The 7,775-nt window shown below is 39.4% G+C and overlaps 1 protein-coding gene across 1 annotated transcript in view; it reads left to right on the plus strand.

The window, feature by feature from the left end:
• Positions 1–6,761: 6,761 nt before the first annotated feature.
• Positions 6,762–7,775, plus strand: part of CCDC68 (coiled-coil domain containing 68) — an 80,917-nt gene continuing 79,903 nt past the window's right edge. Inside the window, exon 1 of the mRNA XM_044657804.1 lies at positions 6,762–6,868. The gene's annotated coding sequence lies outside the window, so the exon portion shown is untranslated. The remainder of the gene's footprint in view (positions 6,869–7,775) is intronic.

Here is a 7,775-nt window from a genome sequence, read left to right on the forward strand (position 1 = left end):
TTGGTTCTGCTTCTTTCACTCTTTGTAATTTCATGTAGGTCATTCTATGCTTTTCCAAAATTCACCTGCTTGTCAATTCTTACAGTGCAGTAGTATTCTATCACAATCATATGCCACAACTTGTTTAGTCATTCTCCAATTGATGGCATCCTTTCAATTTCCAGTTCTTTACCACCACAAAAAGAGTTACTATAAACATTTTAGAACATATAGGTTCTTTTCCTTTTTCCCTGATCATCTTCAGAAATAAACCCAGTAGAGGTATGGCTGGGTCAAAAGTTATACAGTTTTATAACTCTGAGTATAATTCTAGATTGTTCTCCAAAATGATTGGTTCAGTTCACAGTTCCACCAACAAAGTATTAGTGTACCCTTTTTTTTTGTCATTTGAAAGTTTTAATGCAAATAAGTGAGTAATATCAGAGTAACTTAGTCCAGTAAGGAGACACTTTGGAGTCCCTTAAATCTCAAGCAGGTATCCCCAAACCACTTCTTCCCTATGTGCTGAGGCCAGTCCCATGTTTCATGTTAAAATCATTGGAGTGAATAAAACATGAAAGAGGATCTACATCTGACCTAGAGTGCAGGCTAGCTGGGTTGTGGCAGACAGAGTTCACAGTAACCTGAGAGGGTATTCAATAGAGGTATAAGGCCAGAGAAGAAATAACAGCAGAATGGCAAAAGTACTGGATATGGAGTCTGAGGTCCAGGATTCATATTTTAACTTTGCCTTAGTTCTTTCCCATCTACTCTGAATGAATATTTATGTACAAATTTTTCTCCCATTAGAATGTAAGCTTCTTGAAAGTAGAGAATATTTTAGCTTTTTCCTTTATCTCCAGCATGGTATCTGGCCTTCCCTCTGTGGATTATCTCCAATGAATCCTGTAACTACTTTGTTTGCATATAATTATTTTTATGCCTTCTCCCCTCCATAGACTGTGAGCTACTTGAAAAGGGACAACATTATTGTTTTTTTTGCAATAAATACTTATTGATTGACTTTGTTTAAAAAGCAAATACTCTTGGTCTTAGGGAGTAGGGAAAGAGGCATAGAGACAGTCTATTAAAAAGCACTGGAAATTCAATGGAAACATCATCCTCATCAGCACTGATATCCCCTAGTCTCAAATTAAATGGAAAAAATTTGCTAATCATCTATAATTAAAGTTTGCAAACTTTTTAAAGTATTTAAGTTTCATTAGAACCTAAAGAAGACAAGAAAAAAATAGCCATTTTAAGTGGTTCATTAAGAATTAATGACACACTAGTTAAAATGCAATGCTGAGCTAACAAGTAAAATCATTATCTTATCATTCAGCCTCCAACTAGTTCATTGTTGGTGCCTGCTCAGTAGTTAAAGGAATAGTTTTTGGAGAAGGGCTCACAGGGTCATTGACCAAGAACTGACAGGAACCTTAGAGACCATAGCCCAATTTCCTGATTTTATAGTTGAGGAAAGTGAGGGTCAAGAAGAGACCTCAAGGGGAAAAAATTTGGTGTTTGAATTTGTTCTGATTGTCTTAGCTAAGTTTCAGTTTCAAAATCCAAACAAACCATGTACAGTAGCAGATCTATTACTTTTGCCAAGTTTTCCTGTATGCGTCGATTGTTTCCCAGTCTAAGCTGAACAAAGTGCTAATGGCAAAAATAACAGCAGCAACTTCTATTTGAATAGCACATTACATTTTACAAAGGTCTTTTTGTATGTTATCTGATCTGGATTCTCTACCCTGGCACAACCATTTACTTAGCTATGTAACTAACCTTGGGCATGTCATTTGTGTTCTTGACCAGACTAACATAGGGGAGAGAGCATGGAATTTACAGTTCTCTTTCCTAGGTTCTAATTCCAGCTCTGCTACTTAAAATGCATGTGCCCCTGGATAATTTACATTGCTTCTCTGAGTATATTTTCTCATCTACAGAACAAGGGAGTTTTGATTAGATGGTTTCTAAGGCTCCTTTGAATTCTGGGGTGGGGGGAGGCTTTTTCTCTATAATAGGGATAATAACATTCATACTACGTTATGTAGCAATTGTGAGAATCAGATTGAAGATGTGAAAACACTTTAGAAACTGAAAAGTATTATACAGATGTAAGGTCTTCTTAATACCATAATAATAATATTTTGTATTATAATAAGAATAATCATTCATTAATTCTTTTTTTAAACCCTTACTTTCTGTCTAATTATCAATTCTAAGTTAGAGGTGCAAGGACTAGGTAAGTGGGGATTAAGAGATTTGCCCAGCTAGGAAGTGTCTGAGATCAGATTTGGACCTAAGATTTCTCTTATTCAGGTCTGGCTCTCTAACCACTTAGCAACCTTTCTGTCCTTCATTAATATTTTTAAAGTATAAAGAAAATGGGTCAAACAGGGCTTTTAAAACTCTTTAATTACATATACCTTTTCTTTTTAAGGGAAGGTAATATATATTTCTTAAACATTTATGTACCAGGGACATTGCTAAGCACTTTGCAAATATTATCTCATTTGATCCTCACAACAATCCAGGGAAATAGGTGTTATTATTATCTCCATTCTACAATTGAGGAAACTGAGGAAGATAGAAATTAAGTGACTTTGCTAGGGTTACACAGCTATATTATAAGTGTAATGACATAATTCTAAAGAAGGGAGAAAAATTTAACAGAATCATTTTACTCCTGAAAAATTTTTATCAGGGGAATATTTAGTTAATTAGGAACCACTTGGCAACCTTGTTGAAAGAATTATAAGGGCCATAACATTTAAAGCTGTGAGGGCTCATCTAATCCAACCCCTCTCACTTTACATTTATTGTGAAGGAGTGCTCAGGGTCACTCAGGCAAGAAGTAGTAGAGCTCAGGTTCAATTCTGTCTCCTTGGAATCCATGTTGAATCTTTCCAATGTATGAACCATAAACCTGTGAGTCTCTGATCCACAATGCCTGAGGAAGGAGAGAGTTGATAGATGCTAGGTAGTCTGAAATGAAATTGTGGATGTATTAAAGGAGCAATCACCACAATCCTTCAGACCTCTTCTTCTTGCTGGCCTTGAAATGTAAGGATCTCTCTATCTCAGGGTCCACGAGGGGGAGGCCTTTTCCCTGACTGGGCAGAACCCATGGATTTGTAGGGAAGCCTGTGGCTGGGATGGGGTTACCTCACATGGGTATCTTTTTTCTTTTTGTACAAGGTCTCTTGGGACTTCAAAAGACAACCAGCATCCTCAAGTACCCAGCAGTGAACTGGACTTCTGGCTACTGGTGCAGTGGCAGTGGCAAATGGTGACCCAATGGTCACCTGCAGAGGGAAAGAACACCAGGAGAGAAAGGAACAATCAAAATGAGCCCTGGTGGGCATTATTCTACTAGTACTCAGTGAGGGTGAATTGTAAAGGAGCAATTCTCCCAAAGGAGATGACCAAAATGCAAATTTTGGTCATTTGCAAATGACCAAAAAAGTCTGAATATTAGCCTTGCTTTGTGGCAATGTGCTGGTGCAGTGATTAGATCCTTGAATGTAGATTCAGGAAGCCAGAAGTTCAAAGCCAGCCTCAGTCACTCACTAGCTGTTTCATCCTGGGCAAGACACATTTATTTCTCTCAGTTTCCTCATCTATAGAATGGGGAGAATAATAGCATCTACCTCCCAGGATTGTTGTGAGGATGAAATGACATAATAAAATTATACAGCACTTAACACAATGTCTAGCACATAGTAAGCGCTATATAGATGTTATTATTATTATTGCTTAGCATCCCCTTTGTGAATAAAATTTTGTTGTTGTCCAATTGTGTCTAATTCTTCCTGACCCCATTTGGAGATTTCTTTTTTCATTTAAATTTTTATTTAGAATATTTTTCCATGGTTACATGATTCCATTTGTAGTTTTCTTGACAAAGATGCTGGAATGGTTTTCCATTTCCTTCTCCAGTTTACTTTATAGGTGAGGAACAAAGGCAAACAAGGTTAAGTGACTTGCCCAGGGTCTCAGGAGTAGTAAGTATCTAATGCCACATTTGAATTCAGGGCTTTCTTACTCTAAGTCTGACAGTTTTATTTATTGTGCCTCCTGGATTCATATTTGTATTCTAGGTAAAACCCCCTACTTTCTCCCTCCCATGTTTTGCCTTTCCCAAAGGAGGAACCCTTCTGCCAGAGCCAAAAATAGAATTGTTTCTCAGGAATCTGAGTTAGGGATGATATTGAAGTACTGAGAACAAAGTTCCCCTATTTAGGAAGAGGTCAGCAATCCCAGAGCAATGAACTTGGAGAGGGAAAGGATAGGGATTGGAAAAGGTTGCCAATCAGCAGTGGTGTCAGCCTAGCAGTTCCTGACAAGCCACTGTGCTAGATTAGAAAGTGAGTCCCTTGAGAGTGTTTCCACTGCTTTGAAAATATTTGATTTTTTGTGCCCAGTATCTAGGACATAGCCAGATATAAAATAAGCGCTAAATAAATGTTTGTTGACTGATTAATTGCAGCTCACTTCAGCTGCCCCCTTCCCCTGTAAGTCCACTGGTTTCCAAGTTTCTAAGTTAAGGGATGGATATTTATTGTTTCCCCTTTCCCCCATCATTTTTAAGTAGGATATAAATAGTATATTGATGGCATTGTTTAATTTAAATCACATATACATTCATTGTGATAGATCTTTAATGGGTATTCTTCATTCAGTTCCTAATGCATCACAGAGAAAACACTAAAACTACACATATATAATACATATACCAAAGGGTCCATCCACCAGGAGGCCATATTAAGTCTAGTGATTTTGTTTTTTTCCAGGATATTTCCAGACTCCAAGAGTACCACAGAATCTTAAAGCGGGAAGGGGCCTCAGAAGTCATTCAGTCTAATCTGTCTATACCAGAAGAAAAATTCTTTCAATGAAATCCTAATATATCTGACAAATGGTCACTTTATTTTTGCTTAGTCTTCGGTAGATGAAGGAGGAGAAGGACTCAAGGTGAAAAGGGAGATAATTAGGAGATTTGGAGGGTGTGGGAATTATGAAGAAGACTAGAAACTGGAGAGGGAAATTCCAGTAAAGGCAAAAGAGAAGGCCCTATAGTGAGGGGCTTGAGCTAAAAGAGGTTTTCTGGAGAAGGAAGAAAAATTGGGCAGAAGACTGCAATGGGGATGAGGACTTGAGGAAACTTGGCAAAATAGAGAGCAAAAAGTAAGAAGTCACAGTTGCCAGAACCTATTTGGTTTATGTGCCAGGAAATAATTGAAATACATTGCCACTTGGGAACATGTTCATCAATCCATTTTGGTAAAAAAAAATTAATTCATAATTACACGCTTTCAGTTTTCTGGGCCCTTACAATAGTAGGAGGAAGAAACTGGAAGTTAGCATCAGTTCCAGTGATCAAGAAAACAGGTATTATAGAGCTAGAAGGGAGCTTTACAGGAAAACATTTTGTTGGGGGTAGTTGTCATTGCTGTATCTATTTAACAGTTAAAACAAACAAAAAATACATTTTAAAATATTCCATAATTCAGGCTTTCATTATTCTGATTAGTCTTCTTTAAACTGCCTTCTCTCCCATTTATTTAAATAAATTAGCTGTTGCTCTACATTTGAAGAATGAGGAAATAACATAAATTTAAGCAGGTTAATCTTTTCTCTTTCATCTGTTTAGTGTGTGGCAGTATACACAAAGAAAGCCAGGCTCTTCAGAGAAAACTCGTGAGGGAAAACCAAAAGTATCAGTACTACTGTTAGTGACATTGTTAGAAACTGAGGACAGACAGAGAATTCTCTATGGTTGTGTCCTAATTTCCTGTGTTTACCTGTCAAACACTGGGGAAACTGAATTATAATAGTTTCCCTCCCATAGACTATGCAGTCCAAGATGGGAAGGAGCAGGAGTGTCCCCAAAAGCTAAGATCAAAGCTAGATCAAAGCACAGAAAAAGGAAATCTAAGTTTATGTGACAGTTTTCTTAAAAAAAAAAAAAAAAAAAAAAAAAAAAGCAAAAATCTGGACAACCAAGTCAGAATAATGGATCTGCTCTGTCAGATTCCTTCAAGGCAGAATACCACTGAAGAACATGATTTATTTTTCTAAAATCAAACAATTATTTGATAATAATTACTATTTTTTTAAAGAAGAATGCCATAATTACCTGAAAACTAAAAAAAGATCAGCTCTCATTCATGTTATTGGCCCCCAAATGTATATTTTCTCTAAAGACATTGAAAATAACTTTTTACAGTGTTCATGGAACCAGGATTTTGACTCCATTTGTAACCAAGGCTGACCTTGAACAAGGACTTCTGTTCCTTTCTCTGAAGAAGAAAAAAAAAAAGGTTTCTGCTCTGACAATCTGTGATCCTATGAACAGAATGAAGTTTCACTTTAGCCACTAAAACTGCTCTAGATGGAGTAAGAGGGGCTGAGGGTAGCTCACAGTAAGAAATAGGTGAAATTAATGTGCTACTGATGAATAAGGTGAGGGTAGGGTGTAGGAAAGTTGGAATTAGCACAGTACATTTCCTTGGGCTTGGCTGTGTGTTTTGACATATATAGACGTGGGGTGGTCTGGGTTTGCGGAAGGCGAGGCGACCAGAAAGCTCAAGATCTCGGAGAGAAGAGGAAGTTCTGGGGAGCCCCAGCAGGTCTCAGGGGACGCTGCTCCACAGAAACCCACGCCTGGGCGGGCACCGGACTCTGTCCCGGCCGCACCCCATCGTGGGCGGAGCACAAGTCCTGTGGCGCCCCGCGGGCAGCCCCTCCCCAGGGCAGCAAAAACTGTAGAGCTCCCGGGAAGGGCCATTGCGGTAGGAACTCAGACTGGGCTCGCTCGGAGCCCCCAGACCCCAGCTTTTGCAGCCCCCAGCTATCGGGAGCCAGAGGTAGCCTCCGCCAGGTGGGTGGGTCGGGGTGCATCTTTCTGGGTTCCACCAGGTACCTGGGGTCGGGGATTCCCCCTGCGCCTTTCCTCCTCCCCTCTCGGGGGGCCTTGGGGGAAGCTCTTCCCTGAGCTGGCCAGTCTGTAGTCAATTTTCCTCGCGTTGTTATAGGGCTCAGAAGGCAGAGGAAAAATCGGAGGAAACCCAAAAGGAGCGTTCAAATCCCACCTTTGCCATTAACCCTTTGTGCGCAGGAGCCCAAAAGGACCTTTCGAATCCCTCCTCTGCCTCTGTGACCGTGCTCTAGATGCTTTACTCCTCGGGGCTTTTCTTTGCTCCTTTGAAAAATGAGGAGGGGGCTGGTGTTGGACCAGCGGACCTCAGATCTCTCCCAACCCTATATCTGTGATCTTAGGAACTTTTTTGCTCCCGGTTGGGAGGAATTGCCTTTTCCCAACAGGTTGCTTGATGGTGATTTCTTTGTGGCTTGGTCTCACGGATGATTCATTTTCTTTGTGATTTATTGATAACATTGTTATATAGCTCTAATTCATCATCAGAGTATGTTGTACACTCATCGTTAGCTTCTTTAAATTAGTCCTTTACACAAATCCATAGTAGAAAAATAGAAGTTCCTCCATGGGAGAGCATTTCATCTAAGCAGGAAACACCAGTGCAGAATTCCCGACCACTAACTTCTGTCTGAAAATGTCCTCAGAAAAGAAATTCACCATTTCCTTTTGCAGTCCAGTGCACTGCGAGGTCATTCTGCTTGTTAAACGCTTTACCTGGAGCTCTGTTTCACAGTCTACACATTGTAACTGCAAAAATGGAGAAAAACTCTATATCATTTGCCATTGATTTTAGGGGGCTCTGAGTGTTTAGGAAGACGAATGAATGAGTGATTCTTTGTGTTATTGGTTC

The sequence above is a fragment of the Gracilinanus agilis genome, chromosome 1 (genome assembly GCF_016433145.1).
Source record: "Gracilinanus agilis isolate LMUSP501 chromosome 1, AgileGrace, whole genome shotgun sequence".
Lineage (NCBI taxonomy): Eukaryota > Metazoa > Chordata > Mammalia > Didelphimorphia > Didelphidae > Gracilinanus > Gracilinanus agilis.